This window comes from Lepidochelys kempii, chromosome 14, assembly GCF_965140285.1.
Source record: "Lepidochelys kempii isolate rLepKem1 chromosome 14, rLepKem1.hap1, whole genome shotgun sequence".
NCBI classification, from domain to species: domain Eukaryota; kingdom Metazoa; phylum Chordata; order Testudines; family Cheloniidae; genus Lepidochelys; species Lepidochelys kempii.
Window position 1 is genome coordinate 45,892,106 of NC_136393.1, and position 26,122 is coordinate 45,918,227.

Consider the following 26,122-nt stretch of genomic DNA (forward strand, 5'->3'; position numbering starts at 1 on the left):
GAGAGCAGGGAGGTGGGAGGGGTTCCTGAGGCTGGGGTGGGGAGGAAGCTGTGGGGCTGGGAGGGGAAGGACATGGCCCAGCTTGTGGGAGGGATCCTGCTGGCTGTGTCTGGAGCCCTGTGTAGCCTCTTCTGTGGGAAGTTCCCATGGGTCAGTGGGGCCTCAATCTCTCCTGCTCCTTTGGTCTCTTTGGGCTTCACAGGAGTTGTCTGGTGAAGTGCCCTTGGACTCTGGGCCCAGCACCGCTCAGAAATTATTCGCTACCTTCAGAGAGACAGGGCACAGCTCAGCCTGTTGGGTAGTCTGGAGACTCACACTTCACTTGAACACACGACACTGAGGTGGTTTTGGAAGCACAGTAACAAAGAAGAGATTTAAGTGACACTAAGGAAGAGAAAGAGACAAATTTCAAACAGACAAACAAAACACAACACAGTTGTAGTGACTAAAACTGAATCTTAACAAGTCCCAATCTTTGCCTTAGCAGTTTCCAGACTAACATCTCAGCTTTCCTAACAGACCTTCTTTGATGTCCCTGTAGGGTAGAAAACTTCTCTGTCGAATCCGCTGATTTGATTGCTTCGTCTTCTGGTTTCAGACACTCTGTTCTCCTTCTGGGCTGCCTGGACCCTGACTGTAACATCTCTCTGGCCCAGCCTCTTACACAGATGTGTGCTGCAGCCAGCCCAGCGCAGGGAGCAGTGGAGACAGATGATCTCCTCCTGTCAGACCAAGAAACAGGGGTCCCAGTGAGGCTTAGATGGAAGATCCCAGGCATCTCCTGGAGGTAAGAACCATCCACTCTTCCGGGCACTTGGGGCTGTTGCAACAAAGAGGGGGCTCCTGTTCCATAGCCTATTTGTCCTCATGACTGTGTTTTTTTATTCTCAGAGGATGCGTCTGGGACCCTGGAGACTCTTTCGTGAAGGAGGTTTGAGCGGGGAGAGATCAGTCACTGTCATGACCCCCAGGTCATTAACCCGGGTCTCCAGGGTTCCTGGGAGCAGCCACCTGGAAACCTACGAAAAACTGCTTACCTAGGACTGACGAAGTCCAGACCCAATTTGAGGCTCGATCCCTGAGGACCTATTGGCAGAGTCCCAGAACAGCTAATCGGTCCCCGGGACCTCCTTAAACCAGCAGCAGGAACAAGGAGATGTCTGAACACCCGAGCTCCTCCCCGGCTCTGGACCGTGTGTTGGCTGTTCCTGCTCCCCAGGCTTGATTTCCTGGCATGCGGACTCGGGGTGACTCATCTGACTTGAGGTGCTGAACACAATTTGGTCTTTTGCTTCTGTTCTTCCAGTGTCCTGACCTAGCTGACTCTCGACTCCTGCCTTGTGAGTGTGGACTCTGCCTCTGACCACTAGGTCTGGCTGCTCATGACCCGGCCATGACACTGACTTTTCGACAATTCCTCCAGTGCCCTTTTCTGCTCTCCAGCTCTGCTCTCCCAGAAAGACACACCGATCCCTGGCTCCCAGAGTCCTGCTTGCCTGCTATTCAAGGGCTCAGGGGTAGAGCTTGTCTTGCCCCCTCCCCCACCACAGCTGTTTTTCCTCGGGGACTCTCCCTAGCGCAGAGGAGAGTCCGTCCTGGCAGCAATTCAGAAAGTCACGGAAGGGACGGTCTGCTCAGCTCCCTCTGCAATGTCACTGCCCGAGACCATTAGGAGTGGGTGCCCAGTGACTGCGCCGGCAGCTCCTTGAGAGACTCCTGGGGCAGGGCAGTCGTGTTTCCCAGTGACCGCGGGAAGCCATGCAAAGCGTGCGGCATTGAGGAGACTCTCCTGCTGTCCCAAAGGGTTTCTGTTCTCCTGCACGGTCAGACCGTGGGGCCGGCTGGCAGAATGGGGAAGAGCTGGTTGGTGATGAGTCGGAGGAATCACCATAGAGGTGGCAGCAGCTGCAGATCCTGGAGTCCCTGTGGTCGGGTTACCATGCGTCCGGATTTTCCCGGACATGTCCAGGCTTTTTGGGTTTTAAATCGCCCTCCGGGAGGAATTTGTAAAACTCTCCAAAGGGCCGGGATTTCCCTCCCAATGCAGCACTCTGGGGGCGGGGGGGGTGGGGGGGGGAGCTGCGCGGTCTGTGGGGGAGCACGGCACTGTGTCTGGCTCCGCACCCCAGACACACTGCTCTGAGCAGCAGGGTAAGGGAGCCGGGGGGCTGGAGAAGGGGCATGGGGTCCCAAGGACAGTCAGGGGACAGGGAGCAGGAGGGGTTGGATGGGTCAGGGATTCTGGGGGGAGCCTGTCAGGGGGTGGGCAGGGAGAGGGGTCGGGGGAGTCAAGGGAGATGGAGCAGGGGGGATTGGATGGGGCGGAGGTTCAAGGGGGAAGTCAGCGGCAGGGAGTGGAGGGGGCTTAGATAGGTCGGAGGTTCTGCGGGGGCAGTCACGGGAAAGGAAGTGGTTGGATAGGTGTGGGAGACCCGGGGGTCTGTCAGGGGGCAGGGGTGCGGATAGGGGGTGCGGCAGTCAGGGGACAGGCGGGGGGAAAGTTCTAGGGGGGCAGTTAGGGTGGGGGGGTCTCAGGAGGGGGCAGTTGGAGACAGAGAGAAGGAAGGCTGAGATAGAGGATGGGGTCCTGGGAGGGGGAGATCAGGGGACTAGAAGCAGGGGGGGTTGGATGGGTTGACAGTTCTGTGGGGGGCAGTCGGGGGCAGGAAGTGGGAGGGAGTAGATAGGGGGCAGGGCTACCACTCCCCCCACCCCCACCCGGAGTGTCCTCTTTTTTGAAAGTTCAAAAATGGTAACCCTACCCTATGGGCTAAGCCTCTACTCCTGAGAGTTGAGGCGAACCTCCGCCTCTTCTCAGGGAGTCTTTGGCTTTGGTGGCTGGGCCTGCCTGCCGAGACAGAGGACTCAGTGTTTCCATCAGGCTGCTCAGTTGCAAATGCAGCCACCCAAAGACGTGAAGAAAGGAAGCGAAAGAGCAAAGCTGGACCCTCCGCTGAGCTCCTGCCATCAAGTGAGCCCAGCCTGGGAGAGACGAGGGAAAGCTCCAAGGTGGCTGGGGGCTGCAGGAATCCAGGGGAGGAGAAATAAATGATTAATGATGAATCCTAAGGGCTTTGTCTTGTGTGGTGAAGGGTTTAAAATGGGTCTAGTTACTATCACATTCAACTTTACAATGGCTGTAAAGGGCATTGAAGGGCAGGTCTGGAAAGGTCAGAGGTCACTCGAGGAGCTTCAAGTCTCAGATTCTGTCCCTATTGCCTGCTTTGACCAGCTGATCTCAGCCCAACCCATCCCTCAGGTGGTCGCAGTGGTGAACTCTTTCCCTCTTTTTCTGGCATGCAGATAACTTGCAGAGTTGCCTGTTAATGCAGCTCCTCTGGGGGAGCACGGTAGGGTACCGTGCACTCAGGGGCACCATTTCAAATTTTGGTGGTGGCGGGGAGGATAATTTCACCATGATTCCAGGGGCTACTTAGGCACCTGAAAAATCTAGTGTTTTGGCAGATAACTTAGCAAAGAGCTGACAGGAACACTTGCCAGACTGCTTTCCGCGGAAGACAGCTGTAAGAATCGATCCAGGGAATGGTTCTGTATCTCTGAGCTGTTTGGACACTTTCAGGGAACATTCCCGATGCAAGACAGAGATCCCCAAAGTTATCCTGGGTAACCCTGAGAGACTTATGGAAAACTCGCAGATCCCACATCTCTGCTGTCACTTTGCACTGACAAATTTGGACTGTCCAAACCGGTTCATGTATTTTACCTGCTTTCAGCTCTCAAGAACTTTCACATATAAAAGAAAGAAAATTAAATAAAAGCCATAGTTACACTGATATAGGGCCGCAGTATAAACCCGACCTCAGAGTTGTCCCATTGAAATGGAATTATTCACAGCAGTCATTAAAGTTAAACATGCACGTAAATGTTTCCAGGGCCGAGATTAAGGCCACAGCTTATGAGAGGTGCAGACGCAAGAAGAGAAGAGCTGTGCAAAAACTGAAATGCCACTTGGAACTTGGCCCAAACAATGCAGCATGACAAATAAACTCATCTTGTTATACAGTAATAGAGCTGGTTCAAAATGGTTTTACACTCACAATGCAACCTTTGAACTAAAAATGCCACTTTGGATTACATTGATCATTTGAAAAAAGTTCCCTTTTTCAAAAAAACATTTTGGATTTCTCTGCCCTCTTGAGAGAGAACGTGGAGTTTTTCCCACCAAAACTAAACAAAAATTTGATAATTAAAAACATTTGCAAATACCTTTGAAGAACATGGGGGGGGAGTGGTTTCTTCGTCAATTTTCATGACCCCCCCCCAGACCCGCTATTTTTTCCAGTTCTAATTATGAAGAAATGTCTGTCTGTCCATGAATGATAGATATGTCTGCTCCTGAAACATTTAAAAACAACGGCTCTCATCAGGAGCGCTGAGGTCACATTACGTAGAGAAACATCCAGGCCTGCAGGGTTCGCATTCTCAAAGACAGAAACCGCCCCAGGACGGGAATGTCACACACAACACAGCCTGACTGGCCCGGGTTGCTTAGGTGCATGTTTTGCTGTTTCTGGCGAATTGTGCTTTTGTGAGGTGGGGTGGGGGGTTTATATTTGAAAGGAATTCTTCATCCTCTCCCACTCTCATCCAGGGGAGACCAGGGCCCACCACTTTTTTCTGGCCATAAGTGTGAGCGACTGAATGAGGGGGAAGGAAGGGGGGGCAGTGTTTTGGGGGCAAGGGGCGGCGTGAAGTGGGAGCTCAACGAGAAAGGCGGCATGAGGGGGGGCCTCCGGGCAAGGGGCGGTTTGAGGGGACCAGACCTCGAGGAGAAGCGGTGGCACAGGGGCTGGGCTACAGTTTGGGTGCCATCAGCCCCCCCACTTTTAGGAATCTCTTGCCCATCCTACCCTCATCCCAAATTCATTTGTAACAGTAAGAAAACTTTGAGCAACAAGGAGACTCAGAGACCCACACTATTACCGCTAAAATCCTCACCCGCCCCTGGAGCTGGGCAAACAGAAGTTTTTGGTCGCTGGCAATTCCAAAAAAAGAGATGGAAAAAAACTGGTTTCAGGTTGAACAAAACTAAATTTTTTCCAAATTTTTGGTGAACCAAAAAGCTTAAAAATAAAACAAAACCCAGGAACATTTCAAGGGTTGTAACTTTTTGAATTTTTAAAATAAAATTGAAGGACATTTTTAAACAAAAAATTGTTTCAAGCTGAAAAATCAAAATAGTTTCTTTGGAAAGTGTCTAAACGAAATGCTTTAACTTGTTAAGAACTGGGGGGAGGGGCTGGACGTGAACAATTCAGCAGACCGGATACGAATTCGCAAACTGCTGAATCTGCATTTTTCACCTTAAATTGGTTTAGATGAAAAGTTTCGCCCAGTCTAGTCCCCACCATTGAGGGGCACCGTAAGAGGGATCAGCTCCTCTAGCTGGTTCCCCAGCCTAAGTCTGTCTCCATTTAATGGGTCCCTCCCCCAAACTCCGCTTTAGGGTTGCCAATTTTAATTGGACGGATTCCTGAAGATTTTATCACATGACATGATCTTTCATTAAAAATTAATCTTGAATTCCTGCAGACTCCCGGTCACCCTGGAGGATTGGCAATGCTACTCCAGTTTCCTGGGCCACACCCGTGTCCCCACCTAATGGATCCCTTCCTCTGGGTTCCTGGGTCAAGCGTCTGTCCTCCATGAGCAGTTCTCCTTCCCCATTCTCCAGGGCTGGGTCTCGATTCCTGTTTCTGGTTCCCTGGGCCTGGACCCCGTCCCTGTCACACACTGCGGGGAGCTCAAATTCCTGTGAATCCTGCGGACTTCCAGGCTGCGGGGAGGGATGAGTCAGCAGCTTCCTGAAGACGAGTCGTGAGTAGGCAAACGCTTTCCCCCTACCTTTCCAAAACCCACATTGGTATAGTTAGACTAGCTCCCCCACCACCCCCACCACTCCACGCACCAGGAGACGACTCCAGGACGCTGGCTCTGAAACAAAAAAAGCGAGAGAAAGGCCCCATGACTAAGGGACTCCGTTAAATCATCCCACTGCTCCCATGAGGATCCCAGAAGATGAAGATGTTCCTGGGATACAGGAAGAGCTGAGCTGGGTCTTGTGCACATGGGCAGCACTCAGAGCAGCGGGAATGAGATCTCCAGGCTCATTATCCCCATCGGCCAACCTGACGGAGGGAGAAAGGTGAGCCCGCAAAGCAGCCCCTGTTCCAGAGTCTGGGAACTGGGATTTTTAAGATGCTCCAGGATGGGGTCCCTCAGGTCTTAAGGTTAGAGGGGACGGTTAGGATCATCTACTCCAGCGTCTCCTGAAGTGTGGGGAAGGGCTAGCCGTGGTGGGAAAGGTGGGGTTTTAAGATGTAACCAGGAAAATGGGGGGTGGGGTCGCTAACACATTACTGACGGGCGAGTGGCACGATTGGTTTCTTTGCCTTGAGGAGGGGGCTCAGCTTTTAAAAGTCTTGGGAACAATCATTTAGTCTGAGCCCTGGCATAACCCAGGCCAGAGAACGTCGCCTACTGATTCCTGCACCCAGTCCAGTGATTTATTACACTGACTCGGCATTGAGAGGGATTTTATCGTACGCTGAAATCCAGCTGCAGAGGGGAAAGGGCATTAGAAGCTGAAAGACCCCAGAAGTGGCTCTGGTTTTCTACTCAAAATAACCACCCGGGGCTGATTTTCCCCGGCCCAGCGCCTTGCAGTCATGCACCCTGCGCCGAGTGAGTTCGGTGTGCAGGCAGGCTCCCAAATCCAGACAGCGGCACTTCTACATCCACTTTGCCCTGGCGTCAGGGACTGCCCTGAGCACCCATCCTGCAAACATTTACACACCTGAGCCCTCCCACTGCCATCCAAGGCTACTCCTACAGATGGAGTTAAACACGTGGCTAAAGCGTTTGCAGAGGTTCCAAAGAGCTGAGGCTCCGTGTAAAAGGAACATTACTTCAGTTATTCCAATCTTGGGTTGATGAGATGCTCCTGCCCGCCCCCTCCCTTCACAGCTGAGTCTCCCACCCAGTGGAATTCTCCAAGGAACTTCCCACTCCAAGAGACCCTGGACACTGTGGCCAGCGCTAGCTGTCCCTCTGACCCAATCCCATGCTTCAGGACATAGTCTGAACGCCACCGAGGTCAGTAATTAATTCCCCACCTGCATTTACAGGCCACAGTGTCTAGGGTCTCGGAGTGGGGAGTTCCTTGGAGAGTGACCAGAGAGATTGAAGTGATAGCTGGGAGTGCTGGTAGCATAGGGCCTGAGGAGAGAGTCTACATAACCAGACAATCCTGATGTCAGGATGCCAATGCCTGAGATGAAGGGGCGTCCAGGATTTCCAGGTTTATGGAACTTGGGTAGCAGATAGAAGACCCCTGGTTGGGGCTCTAGGGGTGTGTCTGTGCAGATTTGTTCTTGTGCTTTTTCAGGGAGTTTCTTGAGCAGATGCTGTAGTTTCTTTTGGTAACTCTCAGTGGGATCAGAGGGTAATGGCTTGTAGAAAGTGGTGTTGGAGAGCTGCCGAGCAGCCTCTTGTTCATATTCCGACCTATTCATGATGACAACAGCACCTCCTTTGTCAGCCTTTTTGATTATGATGTCTGAGCTGTTTCTGAGGCTGTGGAAGGCGTTGTGTTCTGCACGGCTGAGGTTATGGGGCAAGTGATGCTGCTTTTCCACAATTTCAGCCCGTGCACGTCGGCAGAAGCACTCTATGTAAAAGTCCAGTCTGTTGTTTCGACCTTCCGGAGCAGTCCACCCAGAATCCTTCCTTTCGTAGTCTTGGTAGGAAGCTCTCTGTGCGTTAGTATGTTGTTCTGAGGTGTGTTGGAAATATTCCTTGAGTCGGAGAGGTCGAAAATAGGATTCTAGGTCACCACAGAACTGTATCCTGCTTGTGGGGGTGGGAGGGGGGCAGAAGGAGAGGCCCCGAGATAGGACAGATTCTTCTGCTGGGCTAAGACTATAGTTGGATAGTTTAACAATATTGCCGGGTGGGTTCAAGGAACCACTGTTGTGGCCCCTTGTGGCATGTAGTAGTTTAGATCGTTTAGTGTCCTTTTTCTTTTGGAGAGAAGCCAAGTGTGTGTTGTACATGGCTTGCCTAGTTTTTGTAAAGCTCTCCAACACCACTTTCTACAAACCATTACCCTCTGATCCCACGGAGGGTTACCAAAAGTTAGTGCCTGTCTCACCCCCCAGCAACCTGCAAGGTCTTGTGCCAGCAAAGGGAAGCTGCTCCCAGATCTGGAGCTGCATTCCCCTGTCGTGAGGGCTGTCCTGCATCATGGTCTCCATGGGCTGGTAGGTCATCAACCTCCATCTCTGTCCCAGCTGCAGGATGGCTTCTGGTTCCTGCTCCTTCAGGCATCTGGAGATGCTGAAATACGGGTGGGGTTGGCAGAGCAGGAGAACACCCCATGAGGTTAAGAAATGGCAGTCAGAGCCTTTTCCCTCCCTGGGAGATTACGGTGTCCCTCTGTGGGGACTCCCTTCCTGGCAGATGCTGTGCTTTCGTTCCTGGACACTGCCAGGAGGCCCAGCTCCCAACCCTAGCAGCTTGGCTGTTCCATCCCGTACTGTGTACCCAAACTGCCTTGAAAGGACTATCCAAGCCCCTCCCAGGCCTGCTCCCATTGCGGGTCTCTCTCCTGGCTGAGCACAGGCTGTTCTGATATCGCCCAACGGGCCTGGATCCTAGTTACATGCTGCTCCTTCTCACGTGACCCCTGCACTTATTCCCTTCACCTGGGGAGAGGTTCAGTTCAGCTACTACCCCTTTCATGGCCATCTCACCCTGGGACAGCCTGAAACTGGAAACCTGGGCTCGAACAGTAACTGTTTGCTAGGAAAGGTGCTGAAGATGCAACAGAAGAGGAAATCCTTTGGACTGGATTGAAATTATTCCAAAGGAAAGTGAATGAGAGAAAATGTCCAGCGTTATCCTCCGAGCGAAAGAAAAAAATGAAGGTCAGAAAGGACCATTCTGTCCATCTTCTCTGTAACACAGGCCCTAGAACGTCACCGAGCGCTTCCTCCAGAAAACCTACGACATGGGACTGAGCCAGAGCATGTCTTCTGGAAAGACATCTCCACGCATTAGAGCCAGCTGCTCAGAAACAATCTTTCTTCTGCAGTGACGTGAAGTTAAAGGACACGGAAAAGAAGAAAACCTCGACTTGGGTTGTCACTGGAGCTGAAGCAGAGAGGCCAGGACAAACACGGCTAGGGCCTGGGACTGACTATCAGCAGATCTGCCGTTTTCTATTCCTGGCTTTCTGACCATGAGCGAATCTCTTTGCTTCTCTGTGCCTCAGTTTCCACGACTATAAAATAACGCTACTCAGGGTTATGTTTTCTTCTCTCCTCTTTTTCAAGGCGGGACACTTAGATACATTTGGGGCCTGTCTACGCTCCCGGTCTAGAGTGTATTTCTAAGCTGATGACCCCCACATGTTGTTCAGAAGCTATGGATGGCACAAGCTCCGAAGTTAATTCTGTGCTTAGCCCCTAGGGCACAGCTGGGCTGGGCGGCCTTTTCTCGCTGTGCTGTGAGGAGCAGGTTCTGGGCACTAGGGATATGAAGAGGCTCTCAAGGACTAATACTTGAAAATAAATATCAATGAACTGCAACCCAAATAAAAATCACTGCTGCTAACATTGGTGGGTGATAAAATAGTAGCAGAGTGGTAATTAATGATGAGGAGAGGGCAGTGACACAGAGCAATCGGATCCCTTGAGAAGCTGGACCCATTCAAAGAAAACCAGTTGGAAAAGAACCAAAGGAAGGGTCCTATTGCTAGCAACAAAGCATGCAGGCCACACGTACAGAATGGGGCAGTGTATCCAGGAAAGCACTGACTGTGAAGAGGATTTTGGGGCCATGCTCGGCAAGCCATTCAACATGAGCACCCAGGGTGATGCTGTGGTGAACAGGGCTAAAGCCATCATTAGATGTATGAAAAGAGCAGTGAGGAGCAGAGGGAGGTGACACACCATGAGGAAGACTGATCATGGAATCCTGCATCCAGTTTTGGCGTCCACCTTTGAAAAAAGATTTGGAAATATTGGAGATGGGGCAGCAAAAAGCAATGAAACATTTTGAGGGCTGGAGAAAAATGCCTGCGAGTGAGCTATTCATAGAATCATAGAATCATAGAATATCAGGGTTGGAAGGGACCCCAGAAGGTCATCTAGTCCAATCCCCTGCTCAAAGCAGGACCAATTCCCAGTTAAATCATCCCAGCCAGGGCTTTGTCAAGCCTGACCTTAAACACCTCTAAGGAAGGAGATTCTACCACCTCCCTAGGTAACGCATTCCAGTGTTTCACCACTCTCTTAGTGAAAAAGTTTTTCCTAATATCCAATCTAAACCTCCCCCACTGCAACTTGAGACCATTACTCCTCGTTCTGTCATCTGCTACCATTGAGAACAGTCTAGAGCCATCCTCTTTGGAACCCCCTTTCAGGTAGTTGAAAGCAGCTATCAAATCCCCCCTCATTCTTCTCTTCTGCAGGCTAAACAATCCCAGCTCCCTCAGCCTCTCCTCATAACTCATGTGTTCCAGTCCCCTAATCATTTTTGTCGCCCTTCGCTGGACTCTCTCCAATTTATCCACATCCTTCTTGAAGTGTGGGGCCCAAAACTGGACACAGTACTCCAGATGAGGCCTCACCAATGTCGAATAGAGGGGAACGATCACGTCCCTCGATCTGCTCGCTATGCCCCTACTTATACATCCCAAAATGCCATTGGCCTTCTTGGCAACAAGGGCACACTGCTGACTCATATCCAGCTTCTCGTCCACTGTCACCCCTAGGTCCTTTTCCGCAGAACTGCTGCCTAGCCATTCGGTCCCTAGTCTGTAGCTGTGCATTGGGTTCTTCCGTCCTAAGTGCAGGACCCTGCACTTATCCTTATTGAACCTCATCAGATTCCTTTTGGCCCAATCTTCCAATTGGTCTAGGTCCTTCTGTATCCTATCCCTCCCCTCCAGCGTATCTACCACTCCTCCCAGTTTAGTATCATCCGCAAATTTGCTGAGAGTGCAATCCACACCATCCTCCAGATCATTTATGAAGATATTGAATAAAACCGGCCCCAGGACCGACCCTTGGGGCACTCCACTTGATACCGGCTGCCAACTAGACATGGAGCCATTGATCACTACCCGTTGAGCCCGACAATCTAGCCAGCTTTCTACCCACCTTATAGTGCATTCATCCAGCCCATACTTCCTTAACTTGCTGACAAGAATACTATGGGAGACCGTGTCAAAAGCTTTGCTAAAGTAGCAAAAAAGAGCTCAGCCTGTTTAGGTGATAAAAAAGATCGGGAGGTGACGTCATTTGAAGTGTTGAAGTGACTTCCTGAAGAGAAACTATCGGGTATTAAAGGGCTCATTAATCTAGCAGAGAAAAGCATAACAAGACGCAGTGGCTGGAAACTCAAAAAAGACCAATTCATATGAGAAAGAGGGCATACATATTCAACACTGAGAATGAATCACCAAAGGAACAAACTAGAAAGGGAAGTGGTGGAATTCCCCACCTCTTGATGTCTTCTAATGAAGACGAGATGGCTTTCTGGAACGTGTGTAGTCAAAAACTAGCTACTATTCTCTACAGAAGGCATGTGATTTGCAGGGGGTCTGATGACATACTCTAATTGTCTCTTCTGTCCATAAAGTCTGCTAATTTATGAAAAACTGAGCTTTGCATGGGGAGAAGCCTCTGATGTTTTACTGTGTTCGGCTTGAGCCCACAATGAACGCTCATTGCGTGGGGTGACCCAGGGGAAGCAGCTCAAACATCCGGTGTGGCTGGACAGGGGCAGGACATCAGCACTGCAGGGGAGGGGTGGGTGTGGCAGTGACATCACAAGGGCCTTTGGCAGGACCTCAGCCGATTGGACAAAGGTGGTGGGGAGGCGATGACCTCACAGAGAGATCTTGACATCAGCCAGGCAGGACAGGGGGGCAGGACAGGGGCCACCTCGGAGATCCCTGTGGCTTTGCTTCAGCACGTCTCCTTCTCGAGGTCTCTCCTGGAGGACTGAGAGAGCATTCACTTGCACGTACGTGAGCGCAAGGAGGACCCTCTTTGGAGTTTTCTCCTTTTCTTTTCCTGGTTTTGCTCGAAAACAGACATCCCTCTAGAGAAGGTAAGAGCCTCGGAGAGGTTTGGAACCTGTTCAGTCTGATCCATCAGGTGCCGGCTGATTTTTAGGAAAGGAAAACACTAGATTGTGGGGGCAGCATTTTATTTCCGACCTAGGACTTTGTCCCTTAGAATCACTGGGGACATTGGGGTTTCTCCTTTTTGTTTTCCCTTTTGCTCTGTCCCTCCTACCTTTCTCTTCTTGCTTCCTTTGTCCTCTTCCTCTGCTCTCCTCCCACCACCAGGAGCTGTGTGTCTGGAGCGGGGGTGGGGATTGTGGGAGGCCCTCACAGAGAGGTGAGACTGGACTAGTGCTCCGAGAGTGATCCCCTCGGTGGTGACCAGGGCCATTCTTTGGGCTATTTGGTGAGACCCTTTAGCCTCCCACCCCTCAAAGTCTCAACCTTGATTGGCTGAGGAGGGGGCTATTGACAGGGAGGAAACTCTGGTCTTTCTTGTTCTCTTTTATGACCAAGCAAATAAGTCACAACCAGTTAGATGTTTGACTAATGTGGATGCTGCTCTCCATTCATTGTCTCAGAGCAGTTCATGATCCTCTCGAACATTCCAATTCTTCTGAAATACTTGCTGAATAATTACTATGAACAATTGTTGGTCTGTAGCTCATTTGAGAGCAACTGCATCAGCAAAGACAAGTCCCTGCACCTTTCTCAGCCTTCGTTTCTCCTTCTGTCAAGGAGGAATAACAATCCTCTCCCATCTACCTTGCCATGGGTGGGTGATGGGGATCCACTGAAGAGTGTCACTCGGAGCAGTGCAGACTAGGGGGTGTCCGATCACACTGAGCCAAAGCAGATTATGACCAAATATTCGATTTCATTTGCATTTTATTATTTTGAAATTGTGAAGAGCAGCAACTACTTAGCTCAGCCTGAAGCATCTCATCTAATGTTCTAGATCATAGTGTCTCCCCTTTGTGTACGACGAGACAGTTTAATGCGCTTTGACAAACAGGAGATGCTCTTGTTTTGCAAACAAATATTTTTGCAAAGAATTTTCATCCTACTTGTTATGATTTCAAGAAACAAAGTGGTTTTGTCTGAATGGATTTTCTGACAGAAAACGGTTTCCATGAAAATGTTCACACCTTATTTCCTGGGCTCTGGAAGTGCTGGGATGTCAGGATCCTGCAGGTGCTGTCACCTCCGCCCTAGGGCCGTGTTCTGCACCCCCCTTCTGCTGGCTGAGTTTCTCCCTCCCTTGGCAATAAGACAGACACTTGTTTTCACAGCCAGTCGATCGCCCTCGTGTCATCACCCTGCCTGCTGGCTGGGCAGGGTAACTCCTGAGGTCACCACCCTCTCCAGCCTGCCTTGGGCTTGGGGAGTGAGGAGGAGGGTGAGGGACGTCTGCTGACCCTGAACATCCGCCATCCATCGTACCATCACTGAGAGCAAGTGAGTGGCATTCGGGTTCCCCGGTGGCTTCCCCTGTCTGTGGGGAGAGGCAGAAAGAGGGGGAGAGGATATCTCCCAAGGGGGATTTCATTTGCAAACAGCCCCCAAGAGCCCCTCACTCTTAGACCGGGCAGGAGCTTCTCCAGAGCCGTCTCCAGTGTGTTTGGAAAGGTTCCAGCAATGGGGCTCCCAGCCCTTCCCTTGTGGGACACTGTTCCCCAGGCGGAGAGTCTCTGAGCTGGGCCAGAGCCTGTGAGCTGCTGAGCATGGAAATCAATGGGGAACGAGGAGGGCCCTGGTCTTCCTGTGCCTAAGGTCTTTGTGACTTTGACGTGGGGAATGGTTTCCCAGGAGAAGTCGGGACTCCTGGCTTCTGTTCCTTCTCTAGCCTGGGTGGGAGAGTGGCCTGGGATAAGAGGAGGGGGCTGCTTGTCCAGAGTAACCGATGGTCTTTTGGACTGACTCCATTGCTGGAAAAGGATGAGACTTCCTGGATATTGCAGCAGCAGGGATTACGAGGGGGAACGTTGGGAGCGGATCATGCAACGAACTCCTGCCCGTGTGTAGATGGCACTCCCTGCACTCCTGTGGGGGCAGAGGGGGCGGCTGTGGTTGGAGCAGGGAGGAGGAGGGCCGGAAAAGGGCCAGGAGTGAAAGGCTGCCTTGAGCCCAGACTCAGCCCTGCTCCCCGCTCGGTTCCAGGATGGCCAGGCTCCTGCGGATGTTGCGGAGGAAGGCTCTGCAGGTGACTCCAGAGCCTGAGGGAAGCAGCTGCCGCCTTCCCGAGGGGCAGAGCAAGCCCTGCGTCCCCGCTGGCGGGGAAGCAGGTCCCGTCCAGGCCAGACGGCGGAAGTGCCCGGCCTTCTGGAAAAGGACCCCGGCTCCCGGCGCAGGCGCCGAGCTGGGAGCGGCCCCGACCAGGCCCCGGTGGAGCTGGCCCAGGCTGCGGTTTGGCAGACAGGACCCAGCCCAGGAGGGGCGCCGGGCAGGGTGGCTCTGCGGCTGGTTGTGTGGGCAGCAGCGGCCCCAGGAGCCCAGCCCTCCTTCCCATCAGGAGGCCTCGCCCTGCCCGGTCTCTGAGGACCTTCCAGCCCCCGCCGGCCAGGAGGTGGAAGGTCCCTGTCCCAGCACCGGCAGCTCAGCCTGGGACCGCGGCAGCACCTGGGCCTCTGGCAGCAGCCAGGCCGATGGAGGCCACTGCTTTGTGCCAGGTGAGGAGCCAGGCTGGGCTCCGGGAGGGCTGAGGACGGGATGTGAACACCCTGGGCCCAGACGCTCTCCCAGGGATCCGGGGGGGGGGCCCCAGCCCAGGTGTCTGGCCTGAGCCCCACGAACCCCACGGACAGCGGGGACACGGAAGCTCTGGGCTTCGGCAGCTGTTGGGGGCTGAAGGCATCCATGAGAGGGAGGTCTGGGGCCCCATCTGCCCTGGGGGCCTGAGTTGGGAAGGGGGGTCTGGAATCCTGCTCTGCCCACCACGCCCCTGTCCTTCCCTCCCTGGTGCAGGCACCCCCCTGGATTCGGAGCAGGAGGAAGGGGTGGACGTGGCCAAAGATGAAGCTGCTCTCAAGGTCATCCGAGAGCAGCTCCAGTGCAGAGATAAGGTACAAATGTTCCCCACCTGGGCTGGAACCAAGATGGCCCTGTCCCTTCCCAGCATCCCCACCCCCTGCCGAAGGTCTTGTCCTTCCTGATCCACCACCCTAATGGGGCCCTTTTACATGCATGATGTGGGACCCCCAAGATGGGGGTGTTTGTCCCACAACAGCCGAGGTCGTCTCCCCCCACAGCCACTGTCCCGGTTCCTGATCCTGCTTGCGTAGGAGTGGGGGGGGATTTGGAGAATAGGCGGGTCCCCACAATCCCCCATTGAGGCCTGAGCCCTGGAGCTGGTTTGGGTGGGGCAGGAAGGTCCCTAGCTAACAGGTTCTCTCTCGCTATACCCCACTCCTGGTGGGTCCAGGATGAGGGGCAGCAGCTCCTGTTCCTTCAGGCCATCTACCCCGCATGTCTGGCTGCACGGGAGAGAGGGGAGGACACGCTGGAGCCGCGCTGCTGCAAGGCGGCTGTGGTGAAGAGGATCGTGGTGAGTGAGACACGCCATACGGCAGCTGGCGAGAGGAGAGAGACATGGGATTGGCAGGGGTATGGCCAGGCTAATGGGTGGGGGCTGGGTGGTGTTGGAGGGGGCAGCAGAGGGCAGGGATTGCTGGGGCTGAAGACTTGGGAGAAATTCTGAGATTGGTGGGTAGTGGGCAGGGGGGGAATTGTGGGGCTGGATGGCAGCTGAGAGTGGGGGACAAGGAATCCCATGGTCCCAGCTCGGTCGTCGGGATGGGGCTGAATGGGGGCAGTTTTGACAGGGAGGAGGAGAGAAGGGGATTGGGAGTGAGCTGGGCAGGAATCCGGGAAGGGGGACAAGTTGGATGGGCAGGAAGGAATCGGGGGAGCGGGAGGTGGTGGGGGATCCTGCTGGCCATGTGGGGCACTGGCTGTGTCATATCCCCACTGGGAGGTGTCAGTCGGGCCTGAATCTCACACGCTCCTTTGTCTCCTTCGCGTCTCACAGGAGCTCATCGAGGAGCTTCCCGATGACTCGTCACCCAGCGCCGTCCTCGCCCACTCCCTGGCTGCAGTGGGCTACCTCTGGTACCGAGACAGCCCCACCCCCACCCTGCCGGCTCCCCTCACCCCAGTGCTGCTCAGGCCCAAGGCTGGGAGTCACCGTCACTGTCCCGCCCAGGTCACCTCCCAAGAGTGGTGCCTCTGGCAGAGATGGTGGGGTGGGGAGGGTCACTCTCTCCTGGCGGGGCTCTTCTTTTCACTCCCATAACATGACAGGAGCCTTGGGGAGGGGCTCAGTCCTGGGCTCAGATACAGGAGCGGCCGCAGGCTCCAGGGAACAGGAGCTACTCCTGTCCTGCCACTGTCTGTCTGGGAAGCCTTGGCCTTGTCATTCCCGAGCTCAGTGCCTCAGTTTCCATTCTCGCCAGCCTGTGCCTCTATCCCTGTGGCTTGGTGTCCGTGTTGGCCACAGTCCCACCCCCATACTGCACAGTCTAATACCAGCTCCTCTCTCTTGCCAGCACCATGAAACCTGCCCTGGAGCCAGCCCTAGAGACCCACCTCTTGCGAGCTGCCCTTCACTCCGTCTTCACCCTGGGCTCGGAGAAGGACACCACCGGCATCCAGGTACCTCCTCCTCCTCCATCCTCCTCCTCTTCCAGAGTGCTCCTTGGTCCTGCTCCCTTGATTCGCTGGAGCTCCAGATTTAGGGGTGGGGTAGCGGAGATGGAACAAGCTGCAGGGTTGGATCCTTCCCTCCAGCAGGGAAGAGATTACCCCTCTCTGGGGGATTTCTTTCTTTCTTTCTTTCTTTCTTTCTTTCTTTCTTTCTTTCTTTCTTTCTTTCTTCCATAAGCCGTGCTGTGCCCAGAAGCCCAGCCTCCATCCATAGCAACTTGGCTGTTTCATACTCTTCTGCCTACAAGGCCCTCTGCAGGGACCTGCTAAACTCATGGATCAAAGGTCCAGGGGTCATCAATTCTTGTGAATTGCCTGCAGTGGGATGTGAAGGAGAGAGGCCAGGAGATGTGTTTGGGAGTCTCTCCAGTGCTTCCCAGAGACCCCTCTTCCCATCCTGTGGCAGGTGTAGGCTCAGGTTCCCTAACTCTGACCCATGCTTTGCAGGCTCTGCATAAAGTCATCCCAGAGGTCCTGGATGCCATGCTGGGGAATCTGCTGGCAGAGTCCCCAGACACAGACAGGCTCCACTTCATCTTGGAGGTGAGCCCCGTTTTACCTGAACTCTTTGGGGGACTGGTAAGGAGAGAAGGGAAGATCCATTTTCTATTGTGTCCTCCTAGCTGGGTCCCCAGTGGGCCGTCCTTGGTTGGGGAGGTCAGTGCAATGCAGTGTCAGGTCCTTCCTCCTTGAGGGACAGAGGAAGGAGCTGGGACTTCAAGCCAGAGCTCTGCCTGGTTCTGCGGAGCACAAACCACAGGGCTCCTGGCTGTCTTGGGGAGTGAGAGTCTGAAATCCCACCCTTCCCCCACCCCTCCAACACACACACGCCATGAGATTTGGGAGATGGTTCTCAGAGAAGAGGCACATGCTCCTTCCTAGAGAAACAGGAGGACCCCAGGGAATCAGCCCTTCCCTCTGATCTGCTCTGATATTCCTGGGGGGATTGTGCTCTCAGTCACTCCCTACACCCCCCTAAGGATTTGCGTAGCAGGGAAGGGTGAGGGTTCAGTCTCCTTTCTGGTGAACTGTTCAGGAATCAGGAGTTCTGGGAGGAGGGGACCAGCCCCGACCCCCAACATTGTCCCAATCTAGAGAGATGCTGACAAGTTGTGACCTGCAAGGTACAAGCTGCGTCCTGTGGGAAAGAATCCCCTTCTAAAGCTCTGCCATCAAGGCCTCAGATATTCCCCCCTGCACAGAATGTCTCAAGCCCCTGGGGCTGGGGGCGTGGGGGGCTCATTTGCAAAGCAGGTGCAGCTGGCCATTGAGTCTGACCTGCCTCCTTTCCCCACAGCATGTCAACTTCTGGGTCGTGTCCAGGGTGTCCCAGGAGCGAGCCAGGGCCATCAGGAGCAGCACAGCCCTGCTCAGATACACAGTCACCCTCCCTGAGTTTGACGTAAGTGACCTCCGACCCCAGCTTGCTGGCTCCAGGCGGAGGCGGGCTGGCTCCAGCGGGCTGCAGGATCTGCTGCTGCCGGGGCTGTGGCTTAGGAGGGTTCTTCATGGGAAGGCAGGGTCAGAGCAGGGACTGAGCTCGGCTTGAGTCAAGTTCTTCTGGTCCTGGTTCAGTGTTGTCCCTGGGCCTTTAAGGAGCCCATGCTCCACCCCTGCTTGGCATCCCAAAACAGCTCCGGGCTCCCTTGGCAGCAGAGCAAATGAAGGGTCGATCTCAAGCTCCTCTCCCCCAGCATCTCCTGCAGAGGGGCTAAGGGGAAGGAGCCCTCTGGCCCAGGGAGGACAGGGAGCTAACAGGAAAATGCTGATGGAGTCCCCTCTCCTCTCCCTTCCATTAGATCTCAGCCGAGTTCCCTAGGATGGGGCACCATGTGGCCCAGCTGGCTCTATTTGTCAGCGATCCAGACAAGGACATCAGCCGGCAGGCCAGGGAGGGGACTTACCGGCTCTACCAACTGCTGCTCCAACAGAGGGGTAAGGAACCCAGCTGGGACACGGAACCCAACAGGGGACTGAGAGTGACCACAGGTGGACAATGGGACCCCAGACCATTTCTCTCAGACTGACCCCAGCTGGAGGACAAGTCTCTCTCTGCCTCTGTTCTTCTCCACTCCACTGTGGAGCCACCATTGGGATTGGAAGGACACAGAAACTGCAACCAGAATGAGGAGAAAAGTCTCTCTCTCTCTCTCTCTCTTCCAGGCCTGACCATACATGACGCGGAAGATCTCTGGTGCTATGACTGGCACCAGGACAGCAGGCTCTTGGGCTACAAAAATACAGCCAGAGTTGGGGAGGTAAGGGCACTGTGCCAGGGCATGACACAGCCCGGGGAGTGGGGCTGGCTGGGTTCCCTGCAGTGAATGCCTCCTGGAGACAGGAGAAGAGCCCACTCCTTATTTCCAGTTCAGAGTTCCTCATCCAGCAACCAGTGGGACAGGCTGGTGCTAAAGGTCCCACATTGGAACCTCGCTAGTTGCCGTGATTTGAGTGTCTTACATGGCTGCATTGCTCCGTGGCATAAGGAGGATCCCCGGGTGGGTGAGTTAATATAGGATTATGGCTCTGGGTGTCTCTCTGCTCCTTGTCCCCCTGGCTGATCCCCAAGTGTCTGAGAGGAGAGCACTGGGTCAGTCAGTCACGATTCCTTGATCAGACCCCTGTTTAATTCCCTGCACCCTGTAGAAGCAGAGAAAGGAGGTGGGCTTTGCCCAATTCCATTGCCGGTCAGGAAGGAGAATGCCCCAACCTGGGATCTGGGTAGGGGACATAGTGAGCTCCAGAGCCAATATGGACCACATGCGCCCCCCTCATGTCTCCAGACCTGGCCAGGGAATGGCAGAGTATCTGGACCTCAGCCACTGTTCCAAAGAAACACATTGTCACTGACCCAAGTTGCGGCTACTTACTGCACGAGTAGAAAATCAAAGACATCGACCCCACCCCCCGCCCCCGTCTCACAACTGTGGAGAGAATATCCAAACCTTCGAACACACCGTAACACAGTGCCCCCAGACTGGAGTCAAAGGTGAAATGGGTGATTTCCACAACATCACAGAGGAGGCCTTGGAGTGACTCCTGGATCGACAAGGGCATCGACAGAACGCTGCTCCACAGACGCCCCGTGAGAGAGACTGTGTGAGCTTGTCCCTCCTCCCACAAGCTGAATTGCTGCAGCAGAAGAAAAGTCTCCGAGGAGTGTCTGGGATGGGGACTGGGCCATGAGTCTCCTTGTCCTTGTCAGGCTGCAGGTTGGATTCCCCTTGAAGAAACCAAGGAGCTGCAGAGGCCATTCCCAGCGACGAGAGAAATCACTAAGCTGGGGTGAAGAGACCTTTGGCTCTCAGCTCCAACCCCCTCGCCCCCCACAACACACACACACTCCTCTAGCCGCTGAGGTGCAGGAGATCTCTCTGCTGGAAGCAACACAGGGTCCCCTGTCGTCTCTGTGCCCTGCACAGCAGAGTGGGCCTGCTCACACACATTAGAGATCCATTTCCAGCCCATCCTGGCCCCTGCCATAAATTGCCCTCCCGAAAGAGCCACTGGAGGCTTTGGTCCCTAAGCACCTGCGACCTTTTCATAAAGGGGCTTCCCTGAGCCCTGGGACCCTGAAAGAGTCCTGGGGAATGAACTGCCTTGGCCACAGCAGCTCTCTTCCCTGCCCTTTGGGGCACTAGACGGTGATGGCATTGTACAGCCAGGACTTGGAGGCTGGCTCTGGGCAATCTGCTCGAGCCTCGTGTCCTCTTGCTTCTAGGTCTTTGGAAAATTCTTCTGCGACGGGCAGAAAAGATCCTTTCTGCAGACAGCAGTGCTGGCCATCCACGACCCCCTGCTGCGTGTCAGCCAGGCTGGGCTGGTGCTCGTCTACTCCCTCCTGGGGGAAGCCCAGCAACTGATGGGGGTCACGGTAAGCAGCTGCAATCGACTCAGGAGCTTGGGGTGGGGCCCAGGGCCTCATTCCCATCCGATCGCCATTCCCTGGCCAGGTAGCAAGGAGCCTAGTGGGGACTTCTGGACTTCATGGACTTCTCTTCTTAGGATGTGGTGCTCTGCTATCACTCCTGGGAAGGACAGGAGAGTCCCCTAAGTGCCCTCTGGGAACCTTTCCTGCCCCACAGAGCTGCACCCATTTTCCCCATGGCCTAGTGTCCAAGTCACCTGAGCCACCATCGAGAGTTGCTCCCATCCCTGGCAGCCTGGGAGGCCAAGGACTGACTGGAGATGGCGACTGACCAGGAAGAGCTGAGGCACATGGGCGTGGGAAGCGGGTCTTGCTGCTGGTAGGGCTGGACCCGCTCTGGAGCGATTGGGAGGATTCAGTCAGCAGGGGCTGCTGACCTGCCCCCTTCACCAGGGCTGCCATCCTGTGGCTTCAGCTTTTGTCACTGGGGTGACTTGGGGAAAGGTCTCAGCCTCTCCCCATCCCACTTCACTGCTGCCAGAAACCCTCCTGCCCCCCGCCACCCTGCTACAGCCCCCTCCCTGCCCTACCTGGGTGGGGATGGAGGTGGGGGTGGAGGAGAGGGTTCTCCGAACTTGAGCGGTGTCCCCAGGTGGGTTGGAGGTGGAACAGCTGTCAGAGGCACTGATGGGGAGGTGGCAGGAGCTCACCCGACAAGGAGGGGGGTTGGCACTGGAGGTCACTAGAGAGGACAGCAAGCCTCCATCCTGGGGGTCGGGAGGGTGAATCCACCACTCAGACATGAGCAGCTGCTGGGTGGAAATGATGGTGCTGATTCCAGGTGCCCTTAATCCTCCCTGATTCCTGGGGAGTGTCTCAGTCTCTGACATGTTCTTGTTCCCCTGCAGCACGAGGATGTCACAGCCAAGGTCATGGGCCAGCTTCACATCATCAGGCACTTGCACCAGATGCCCGAGGCGCTGCAAGGGCTGTGGCTCATCTGATGCTCTGAAAGGTTCCCCTCCTTGTTCAGCAAGTCCCGCTCCCTGCTGCAGGTACTGCTCTGTCTCACTGTAAATGCGGGGCTAGTGGAAGCAGAAATGGAGGCCCCTGGCACTCACAGAAATTCTCTCCCCTCTCTGTGGAGCTGGGTCCTTCCCTCGGCCCCCCCAAATTCCTTCATCTGGGGCAGGAGCTCTTTCCCTCATACCCATACCCCTCCCCTCTTTCCTTCATCTCACCCCCAGCCCATTCCCCATGCTCCCAGGCAGAGATCTTCCTGCCCCATATGGCGCAGAAGTACCTTTGGGTCAGGGCTACAGACTGTCTGCCCAACTGAAGCTCAGGAAGCTCCACATTTGAGGAGGTGAGGATGGGACAGAGGCTCAGGGCTAGCTTCATCTCCTGCTCTTTATTCTTCCTTTGGCCCTTCTCTGGGCTCTCAGAGTGTGACATGAAGAGGAGCCTCCTCCCCCCGTGACTTCTAGGCCCTGGGGTGTGTGACAGCCTCCCAGATGGCTGCAGTCAGAAGCTGAGCCACCTCAGGGAACAGTGGGGACAGGTCCCTTGTCCGAGGAAACCAATCAGTGGTAGTTCTCAAAGAGGCTGAGAGGGAAGACCCTGCTCCCTCATGGAGGTAAGAGCCATTGACTTCTTTGGGCATATGGGTTTCTTGGGGGAGAAATGGGATCCCTGCTGCATAGCCTGGCTGGGAGCTTCCCCCATCCCTGCGACGGAGACATCTCCATCAATGTGCCACCCTTGTTTTTTTCCTAGGAAGAGGCTCCCCAGAGAACTCCTACTCCAACCTGTTCTCCTGGGAGCGTTTCTGGGAGGAGGCTCCCATCCCTCAGTCTCCAACTCCATCATGCAGTCTCTTTCACATAACATCTCCGCTCTCCAGCTCCACTTCCCGCAGCAGGACAAATGGACCTTCAGCTCCTAGAGAACAGACTGACCTCCTTCTGATCAGCAATGGGGTTTCACCATCCCCTCAGCAAACCTGTCAGCCGGGCTAGACCAGATTTGAAAGAGGAGGGTATCTAACAGGGTGACTTGGCCTGTGGCTGCCAAGCCTGGGGCTAGGCCAAGTTGATGACCAAGTCAGCCCCACCTGAGAGGAAACAAGGGGAAACAGCAGCAAAAGTACAGAAGCAGAGCGAGCTGTTCAGTAGACAGCCTTGGGCCGAAACCTGGAGTCCAGGGTAGGACTGGGTTCTCTCACCGTCCCTAAGGAAGGGGACACAGAAGACCATAAAAACCCAAGAAGGGCAGGCCAAGCCGAAATCAGGCTGAGGAAGAGCTCCCCACGAGGGTGGAAGGCCTTGTTTCTGTTCAAGACATTTTTGGACTTTGTTTGGAAGGAGCACGACCCAGGAAGAAGTGGAGTAAAGGCCAGTCACCTGGTTGGGGGGCTGAGTTCCCAGCCAACAAACTGCAAGCGTGAGTATCAGCGGGGTTGCTAGCCCAGCGAGAAAGCGGTGACACGAGGCCTGGCCAGCATCTAGCGGTGAGTGAACTCTGGTACGCACCTGCTTCCATTCTGGAAAGAGCCTGGTATTGGAGAGTGGGTGGGGAGAGCAGGGAGGTGGGAGGGGTTCCTGAGGCTGGAGTGGGGAGGAAGCTGTGGGGCTGGGAGGGGAAGGACATGGCCCAGCTTGTGGGAGGGATCCTGCTGGCTGTGTCTGGAGCCCTGTGTAACCTCTTCTGTGGGAAGTTCCCATGGGTCAGTGGGGCCTGAATCTCTCCTGCTCCTTTGGTCTCTTTGGGCTTCACAGGAGGTGTCTGGTGAAGTGCCCTTGGACTCTGAGCCCAGCACCGCTCAGAAATTATTCGCTACCTTCAGAGAGACAGGGCACAGCTCAGCCTGTTGGGTACTCTGGAGATTCACACTTCACTTGAACACACGACACTGAGGTGGTTTTGGAAGCACAGTAACAAAGAAGAGATTTAAGTGACACTAAGGAAGAGAAAGAGACAAATTTCAAAGAGACAAACAAAACACAACACACTTTGTAGTGATTTAAACTGAATCTTAACAAGTCACAATCTTTGCCTTGGCAGTTTCCAGACTAACATCTCAGCTTTCCTAACAGACCTTCTTTGATGTCCCTGTAGGGTAGAAAACTTCTCTGTCGAATCCGCTGATTTGATTGCTTCGTCTTCTTCTGGGCTGCCTGGACCCTGACTGTAACATCTCTCTGGCCCAGCCTCTTACACAGATGTGTGCTGCAGCCAGCCCAGTGCAGGGAGCAGTGGAGACAGATGATCTCATCCTGTCAGACCAAGAAACAGGGGTCCCAGTGAGGCTTAGATGGAAGATCCAGGCATCTCCTGGAGGTAAGAACCGTCCACTCTTCCGGGCACTTGGAGCTGTTGCAACGAAGAGGGGGCTCCTGTTCCATAGCCTATTTTCATCATGACTGTGTTTTTTTTATTCTCAGAGGATGTGTCCGGGACCCTGGAGACTCTTTCGTGAAGGAGGTTTGAGCGGGGAGAGATCAGTCACTGTCATGACCCCCGGATCATTAACCCGGGTCTCCAGGGTTCCTGGGAGCAGCCACCTGGAAACCTACGAAAAACTGCTTACCTAGGACTGACGAAGTCCAGACCCAATTTGAGGCTCCATCCCTGAGGACCTATTGGCAAAGTCCCAGAACAGCTAATCGGCCCCCGGGACCTCCTTAAACCAACAGCAGGAACAAGGAGCTGTCTGAACACCCGAGCTCCTCCCCGGCTCTGGACCGTGTGTTGGCTGTTCCTGCTCCCACTCCCCAGGCTTGATTTCCTGGCATCCGGACTCGGGGTGACTCATCTGGCTTGAGGTGCTGAACACAATTTGGTCTTTTGCTTCTGCTCTTCCAGTGTCCTGACCCAGCTGACTCTCGACTCCTGCCTTGTGAGTGTGGACTCTGCCTCTGACCACTAGGTCTGGCTGCTCATGACCCGGCCATGACACTGACTTTTCGACAATTCCTCCAGTGCCCTTTTCTGCTCTCCAGCTCTGCTCTCCCAGAAAGACACACCGATCTCTGGCTCCCAAAGTCCTGCTTGCCTGCTATTCAAGGACTCAGGGGGAGAGCTTGTCTTGCCCCCTCCCCTACCACAGCTGTTTTTCCTCGGGGACTCTCCCTAGCGCAGAGGAGAGTCCGTCCTGGCAGCAATTCAGGAAGTCACAGAAGGGACGGTCTGCTCAGCTCCCTCTGCAATGCCACTGCCCGAGACCATTAGGAGTGGGTGCCCAGTGACTGCGCCGGCAGCTCCTTGAGAGACTCCTGGGGGCAGGGCAGTCGTGTTTCCCGGTGACCGCGGGAAGCCATGCAAAGCGTGCGGCATTGAGGAGACTCTCCTGCTGTCCCAAAGGGTTTCTGTTCTCCTGCACGGTCAGACCGTGGGGCCGGCTGGCAGAATGGGGAAGAGCTGGTTGGTGATGAGTCGGAGGAATCACCATAGAGGTGGCAGCAGCTGCAGATCCTGGAGTCCCTGTGGTCGGGTTACCATGCGTCCGGATTTTCCCGGACATGTCCGGCTTTTTGGGTTTTAAATCGCCCTCCAGGAGGAATTTGTAAAACTCTCCAAAGGGCCGGGATTTCCCTCCCAATGCAGCACTCTGGGGGCGGGGGGGGTGGGGGGGGGAGCTGCGTGCTCTGCGGGGGAGCACGGCACTGTGTCTGGCTCCGCACCCCAGACACACTGCTCTGAGCAGCAGGGTAAGGGAGCCGGGGGGCTGGAGAAGGGGCATGGGGTCCCAAGGACAGTCAGGGGACAGGGAGCAGGAGGGGTTGGATGGGTCAGGGATTCTGGAGGGAGCCTGTCAGGGGGTGGGCAGGGAGAGGGGTCGGGGGAGTCAAGGGAGATGGAGCAGGGGGGATTGGATGGGGCGGAGGTTCAAGGGGGAAGTCAGCGGCAGGGAGCGGAGGGGGGTTAGATAGGTCGGAGGTTCTGCGGGGGCAGTCAGGGGAAAGGAAGTGGTTGGATCGGTGTGGGAGACCCGGGGGTCTGTCAGGGGGCAGGGGTGCGGATAGGGGGTGTGGCAGTCAGGGGACAGGCGGGGGGAAAGTTCTAGGGGGGCAGTTAGGGTGGGGGGGTCTCAGGAGGGGGCAGTTGGAGACAGAGAGAAGGAAGGCTTAGATAGAGGATGGGGTCCTGGGAGCGGGAGATCAGGGGACTAGGAGCGGGGGGGTTGGATGGGTTGACAGTTCTGTGGGGGGCAGTCGGGGGCAGGAAGTGGGAGGGAGTAGATAAGGGGCAGGGCTACCACTCCGCCCCCCCACCCGGAGTGTCCTCTTTTTTGAAAGTTCAAAAATGGTAACCCTACCCTATGGGCTAAGCCTCCACTCCTGAGAGTTGAGGCGAACCTCCCCCTGTTCTCAGGGAGTCTTTGGCTTTGGTGGCTGGGCCTGCCTGCCGAGACAGAGGACTCAGTGTTTCCATCAGGCTGCTCAGTTGCAAATGCA

General features: G+C 54.7%; 1 long non-coding RNA gene across 1 annotated transcript; it reads left to right on the forward strand.

The window, feature by feature from the left end:
* The first annotated feature begins 21,599 nt into the window (after window positions 1–21,599).
* On the forward strand, window positions 21,600–22,637 carry LOC140897940 (uncharacterized). The gene is made up of 3 exons (XR_012154887.2): window positions 21,600–21,721; window positions 22,112–22,302; window positions 22,443–22,637. It is a non-coding gene; the product is annotated as an uncharacterized LOC140897940 (long non-coding RNA).
* The last annotated feature ends 3,485 nt before the right edge of the window (window positions 22,638–26,122 follow it).